Genomic DNA, 5,970 nt, shown 5'->3' with positions numbered 1-5,970 from the left:
ATTCTAGAGATTTATACATGGGGTGGCAGAGGGGTGGCAGGCATATATTGTAGGGTGGCAATTTTTTTAGGAAGCCCACCTTACTTTGTACTTTATATGCACCCATATACAACAGTTTTTTCAACACCCAAGTGTGATAAATTCAATATTTGGTCTACATACATGAGCATTCCACTTTTTAGTACATTAAAACAGTGTTTCCCTTGGGATTATTGTAGCAGCAGAAATGTTGCTCATCCCAAGCAAGCCTTCTGGGGGGGTATCCGGGGCATATCCCCCGGGTCAAAAATGTTGAACATTGTTAATTCAATCTAATCAATCTGAGGCACTTTGAAAGCAAAATCAAGCCATAGGAATGATTTAGAAATTTGAGGACTTCCCAGCACTTTACAAAATTCCAGCATTATCCTAGAAGCAAAGCCCTCCCTCAAAGGCCTGCCTGCCAAAGTGTTTTGTGAGTGCATGTGTACAGAATAGGTTAGACAGGTTTGTGAGAACAATTTCTGTGTGTGTTAAAGTCACAAAATATATACAAGTATTTACATTATCAGTTATTGATGAAATTTCACATTGTAAATGCAACCAAAAAAATACAAAGCAGATTAGAATGTTTTTTGACTCCGTTACATATATCATCTGATTGCTACAGAAGCTGTATGCGACGATTGCTATGCTGTGCAGCAAATCTCTTCACAAACTCATCCAAATTTAAATCTTTCGCACGTTTAGACTCAATACTGAGAATTGCTATACTTGCTAGTCTGTTCTCAGTCATGGTAGAACGCAGGTGATTCTTGATCAGTTTAAGAGCTGAAAAACTCCTCTCACATGCTGCACTGGTAACAGGCAATACCACAGCTATTTTACATAACCTGACCATCTCAAAGAATACCTCCTTGTATGGTTCCAAAAAATTAACAAATTCTATTAAACTGGACGGACTTTTTCCATGTGTTGCTTGTCGATCTAACAACCTTCTAGTCTGGTGCAGTTCATGTTTCAGATCCTCTACATTTGACCCATATGCATTTGCTAATAGAAAAACTGCCTCCTCATTTAAAAAGCTGCTGCTGGATGGATTTAGGGCCTGGACACCCTGCATGATGTCACAGTTTACGCTAGAGAATCGTCTTCTCATTTCACCAACCATACAATCAATGATGGGATAAAATACCTTGGTGATAAAAGACCTCTTACTGTCCGATTCTGTGTGTTGTCCTAATGTTGACATGATAACACTACCTTGAAGTCTTTGTGTTATTTGCCTTGCCCTTTTAAGGGTGTGAGTCGTTGAAATGTCAGACTTTTCACAGGTGGCTAGTACCTCATTCCACAGCTCATCAAAGTATGTCTCACTGCGATAGTCTTCCAGAGTCTGTCTGAGGGTCGCAATTAACTCTACAGCTTTAGTAAGGTCAATCTGTGTTGACTGAAGCATCTCTGACAAAAAGTGTGTGTCCTTTATTACCTTTCTAAATAGTACAAGACATCCAATAAAATTTAGATCGATCTGAACTAGTAGACCTCTTGCTTCAACCGCTCTGTCCGGATTGTCCTCCTCTGAAATATCTTCCAGTACTTGCATTACAGCAGGCAACCTATCCATGACATTGCGACAAGCTGTATGTCTGCTGGCCCATCGAGTCTCGCTGAGACGTGAGAGTTCCCTTACTTGACCATCATACATCTCTCTCTGCACATCCAACCATTTAGGATGGACATAAGATCCTGACATAAAAATATACAGTCGCTCTAACAATGAAAAGAAATTTCTTGCATCAGGAACAGATTTCACACTGTCTACCATCACTAGGTTTAAGCAGTGGGCACTGCAATGAACGTAGAATGCATGCTTGGCTACTTCTCTTATTCTGGCTTGGACACCAGCATGCTTCCCACTCATAGTTGAAGCACCATCATAGCCTTGCCCAACTAGGTTTTTTTTATATTCCAGCCCATACTTCTCTAAACAGCCAATGATCTTCTCTGTTAAACTGGCAGCATCCAGTTTATCTGCCTCTTGAAACTCTAGAAAACTCTCCTGAACTACACCATTATAATAGTACCGAAGAACAAAAGACATCTGCTCCATTTTCTTTACATCTTTTGTTTCATCAACAAGAACAGAAAATTGTGCACTCTCTTTAACCTCTTTGATCATCTCCTCTTTAACCATATCTGCTAAACACTGCAGTATTTCATTTTGTATCAGGCTACTTGTGTATTTTGCATTTTTTGCTTGATTTTCCATTCGTTTTTTTAAAAACGGATCATGCTTGCTCAGGAGATCCAACAATTCTAGGAAATTTCCTCTATTGTCCGCCTCGGATGATTCCCGGTGACCACGCTGGGAAATGTTTTGAGTGGCAGTTAACAACAGGACTTCACCAAGTGTGCGTATATATTTCTGGTTTTCGATTACTTTTTTACTTGACTCCTCTTCCATCATTCCTAACATTGATGAGTTTCTGTCTAGCATTTTCTTATTCTCTGTCCATGCAAACATAGCATTAACATGGCTCTCTGATTTAGCATGTGAACAAAATCCACTGTCCTTAAATGTAGCTTTCTTCCAGTTAGAATAACCATTCATAGAGGTAAACACAGTCCTAGAGGCATTAGGTAAAGAAAAGTGTCTACAAGCAAAGCAATATGCTGCGTCTTTTGACTGTGAGTATTCCACCCAGTTATGCATTTTGTACCAGTCAGCATGGAAACTTCTCCTTGCACAACCTTGCATCGTCTTGGGAAAGCTCTCCAGCGATGGTTGTGTCGGCCCATCCCCTCTGTGTTTGGAAATGTCTGGAAAAATATCAAATAAGGAGGGAAAGTTACTCTATAATAACTACCCTGATAAGCCCCAAGATGTATTTAACTACATTGATTCATTGATACATTGATTAACTACATTGATTCATTGATACATTGATTGATCTACATTGATTCAAATCATACATGGCATTTACTGTACTGTGGCTTTGATAAAATGTCACTAATTCTGTGCTGATATATGTATTTGATCCAAATGGTAAATGGACTGCACATATGGGACTTCATTTGCAACTAACGGTACCCAACACACTTTACAATGGCCTCTCATTAAGCCATTCTCACACACATTCACACCAATTGTGGTAGCTTTTTTTCAAACGTAAGGAGCTAACACTTGAATGGAACCCCCCACCCACCAAAAAACATACCATGAGGACCAGCTGTAGCTGCACAATCTTCCACTTCTGTCTCAGACTGTCTCTCTGCACAGTCATCATTGACACTTTCTGGCTCTGGCTCAGGCTCTGGCTCTGGATTAAGGCACTCCAAGGTCTCTGTTGGGGTATTTTTTTGTTGTGTAGGAGAAAAATAAAATAAAATAAGATACTATAGGTAGCAATAATAATAATAATAATAATAATAATAATAATAACCCTGATGGTCAATGTCACACTTATAGCACTTTATTTGCATTTAACAGTACCCAAATCACTTTACAATGGCTTCTCATTTACCCATTCACACACCAACGGCAGTGGAGTTTCTCAAACGTAAGGAGTGAACACAACTGGACCATAACACAACAACAAAAACATACTGACCAGCTACGCAGATCTTTTCCACCTCCATCTCAATGAACTGGCTCTCTGCATTGGCAGATTCTGCCTCGGGCTCGCTCTCTCCTGCTCTTTTCTGATCTGTAGCCTATTTTACACAAAAAGTAGGCCATTAACATAATACATTAGCCCTAATGTTACTGCACTGTAGCTTCGTTTAAAATATCACTACTTGTGGTGGTATATTGAAATATAAGATCACATTTACTGGGCTGTGACAAAAAGTGGAAATCCTGAAAATAGAAATACTGTAGCAATGTAATTAACTAAATTGTTAACTGGGACACTTCCTAAGTTCTTTTAACTGACCACACAAACTATGTGGTAATCTATACGATTTTATGTTAAGTTTTGTAGTGTAGTAGTGTATCCCTTATTTTAACCTACATTAAGCAAATTTAAAATACCTTTCATTACTCTTATAGTAAATGCAATGAAATCACAAATATCCCCCTTTTATATAAAAGTAGAAAGTGTTTACTATGTAAATATTAAATGAAATTACAGTCAAATAAAAATATTTCAAATAAAAGGTTTCTCTCTGCATCAATGAAATTACCTACCTAATGCATATTTTGCATTACCGAAATGCTTTACTCCTTTAAATAAGCAACCTCTGCTATGCCACCTTAATAGTTAGCCAGCTTTTTTGTAACATAAAGAAAATAAAAGGAAAATATAGCACTGGGCTACAATACCACGAGGACCAGCTGAACTAGCTAACTAACCTTCCCGCTCTAGCCTCAAGCTTCGAGTGGCAGAGGCTGTCTGCACTTGGACCCTCATGCTCCCTCACATCACTAACCTGCTTCTTTGTGAGGATGAAGCTCCTGATGTCACCCTTCCTCTTTGTGGTTGACGACATGGCCTTCCTATAATTGAAACAAGTCATATTCAAACATAAATTAAAGTTTTTATGTTAAACATACATTAAAGTTTACATGTAACGTTAAGGTTCGCCTTTCTGATGCTACACACAGAAATTCTGCTAGCCTTAGCCACCACTAGCATACTAGCTAACGCCAAATAGCAAACTTGTTAAGAACGTTTCATAGAACTACAATGATATGAAATGCCACAACATCACTTGGTTTCAGTTCAAAATGTCAAAGGCTTGCCAGTAGCTGGCTAGTTATCAACGTTATTCAGTTAGCTAGCACCAGCTAGCTAGTTACCGAACTGGCTTCAAAAGCTATCTTGTGGCTAACCGTGACATGAGGTAAAACGTAACTAGGGGTTAGCCACATAATAGCTATCTAGCCTCATCACTCGGTAGTTAATTCTGAAATCGATAACAACACAGCATATTCATCCAGAAACTACCAGTTACTAGTACCATATCTCTAATAATAATAATAATAGTTTATTTTGTACAGCGCCTTCCATCTATGAGGAATTATAAACGTTTCGAAATCACATTACACTTTGACGTTACCAACCTGTGAACAGACTCCATCTGACAGCTTGTGTCTGCGCTGACTCCACGTCAAGGCAAAGAGATTCTGCGATATGGATGCAACCATTCGTGATGGGGGGAGGGGGGGGGGGGGTGTGCACCAACAAGTTTCTTTTTCAAATTTGACATTCTGCAGTTTGACACCGATTTTGGATTGTTTTGAATTTGTTTTGATCTTAAAACGATATTAATAATAATTATCCAATAAATCATCAGTTGGTATTTTTTGACTGGGGTGGCAGGTGGGGTGGCAGACCCCTTTTCAGGGGTGGCGGCTGCCACCCCATGCCACCCTGGTAGTTTCGCCACTGAGGACAGATGAGTTCTGTACCAAGCGGTAGCGGTGCCGGCCGCGGGGCCTCGGAGACAAGTAGGCCGTCTGGTTCTGATAGCGATGGAGTAGCGGGAGAGGAAAAACAGACAGGAGGGACATTATCTGTTGGAGGAGATGGAGAGGACGACGAGGACTTGCTACGTGGAGGGGAGCCAACGGCAACCGGACAAATACATGAGGGAGGCCCGATACGTCACTCATATGGAGGAGAGGACCAGGCGCGTGTAGAGCAGAGTGGAGAAGTGCGATCACAGAGCCTGCCGAGGCTATAAATGACTTTGATTTGTTGTTTAAATAGGGGGCCTACAAAAACTATCAGCCCCAGGGCCTGATGGCAGGTTAAGGCGGGCTTGTTTGCCATCCACAATTTCAGCTGCACTGACACCCCCTGTCAGTGGAAGAAGCCAAAGGCAGCTAAACGTATGCATTCAGTGGAGGATGTTGCAATGTTGTGGTTGTTAGAGTGTTAGGTTTCCTGTCAGCTCGTCTGTTGGGAAGATATAAAATATTAGTTTCATGGAAGTCACCCCGTCACATATAAGAGCATTAAGACATACAGTACATAGGCTAAA

The 5,970-nt window shown here is 40.3% G+C and overlaps 1 long non-coding RNA gene across 2 annotated transcripts; it reads right to left on the bottom strand.

Annotated features, from left to right (window-relative positions):
* Positions 1-5,124, bottom strand: LOC307040730. 2 transcript variants are annotated; one of them, XR_013808577.1, is made up of 5 exons: positions 5,048-5,124; positions 4,414-4,480; positions 3,594-3,696; positions 3,201-3,326; positions 1-2,802 (listed from the first exon to the last, which is right to left on the bottom strand). It is a non-coding gene; the product is annotated as an uncharacterized lncRNA (long non-coding RNA). The 2 variants fall into 2 exon arrangements; XR_013808578.1 differs by lacking the exon at positions 5,048-5,124 and having other exon boundaries at positions 4,414-4,756.
* Positions 5,125-5,970: the final 846 nt, after the last annotated feature.

This window comes from Notothenia rossii (genome assembly GCF_949606895.1).
Source record: "Notothenia rossii genome assembly, chromosome: 5".
NCBI classification, from domain to species: domain Eukaryota; kingdom Metazoa; phylum Chordata; class Actinopteri; order Perciformes; family Nototheniidae; genus Notothenia; species Notothenia rossii.
Note: the sequence above shows the minus strand (reverse complement) of the source record. Positions and strands in the feature narration are given on the sequence as shown.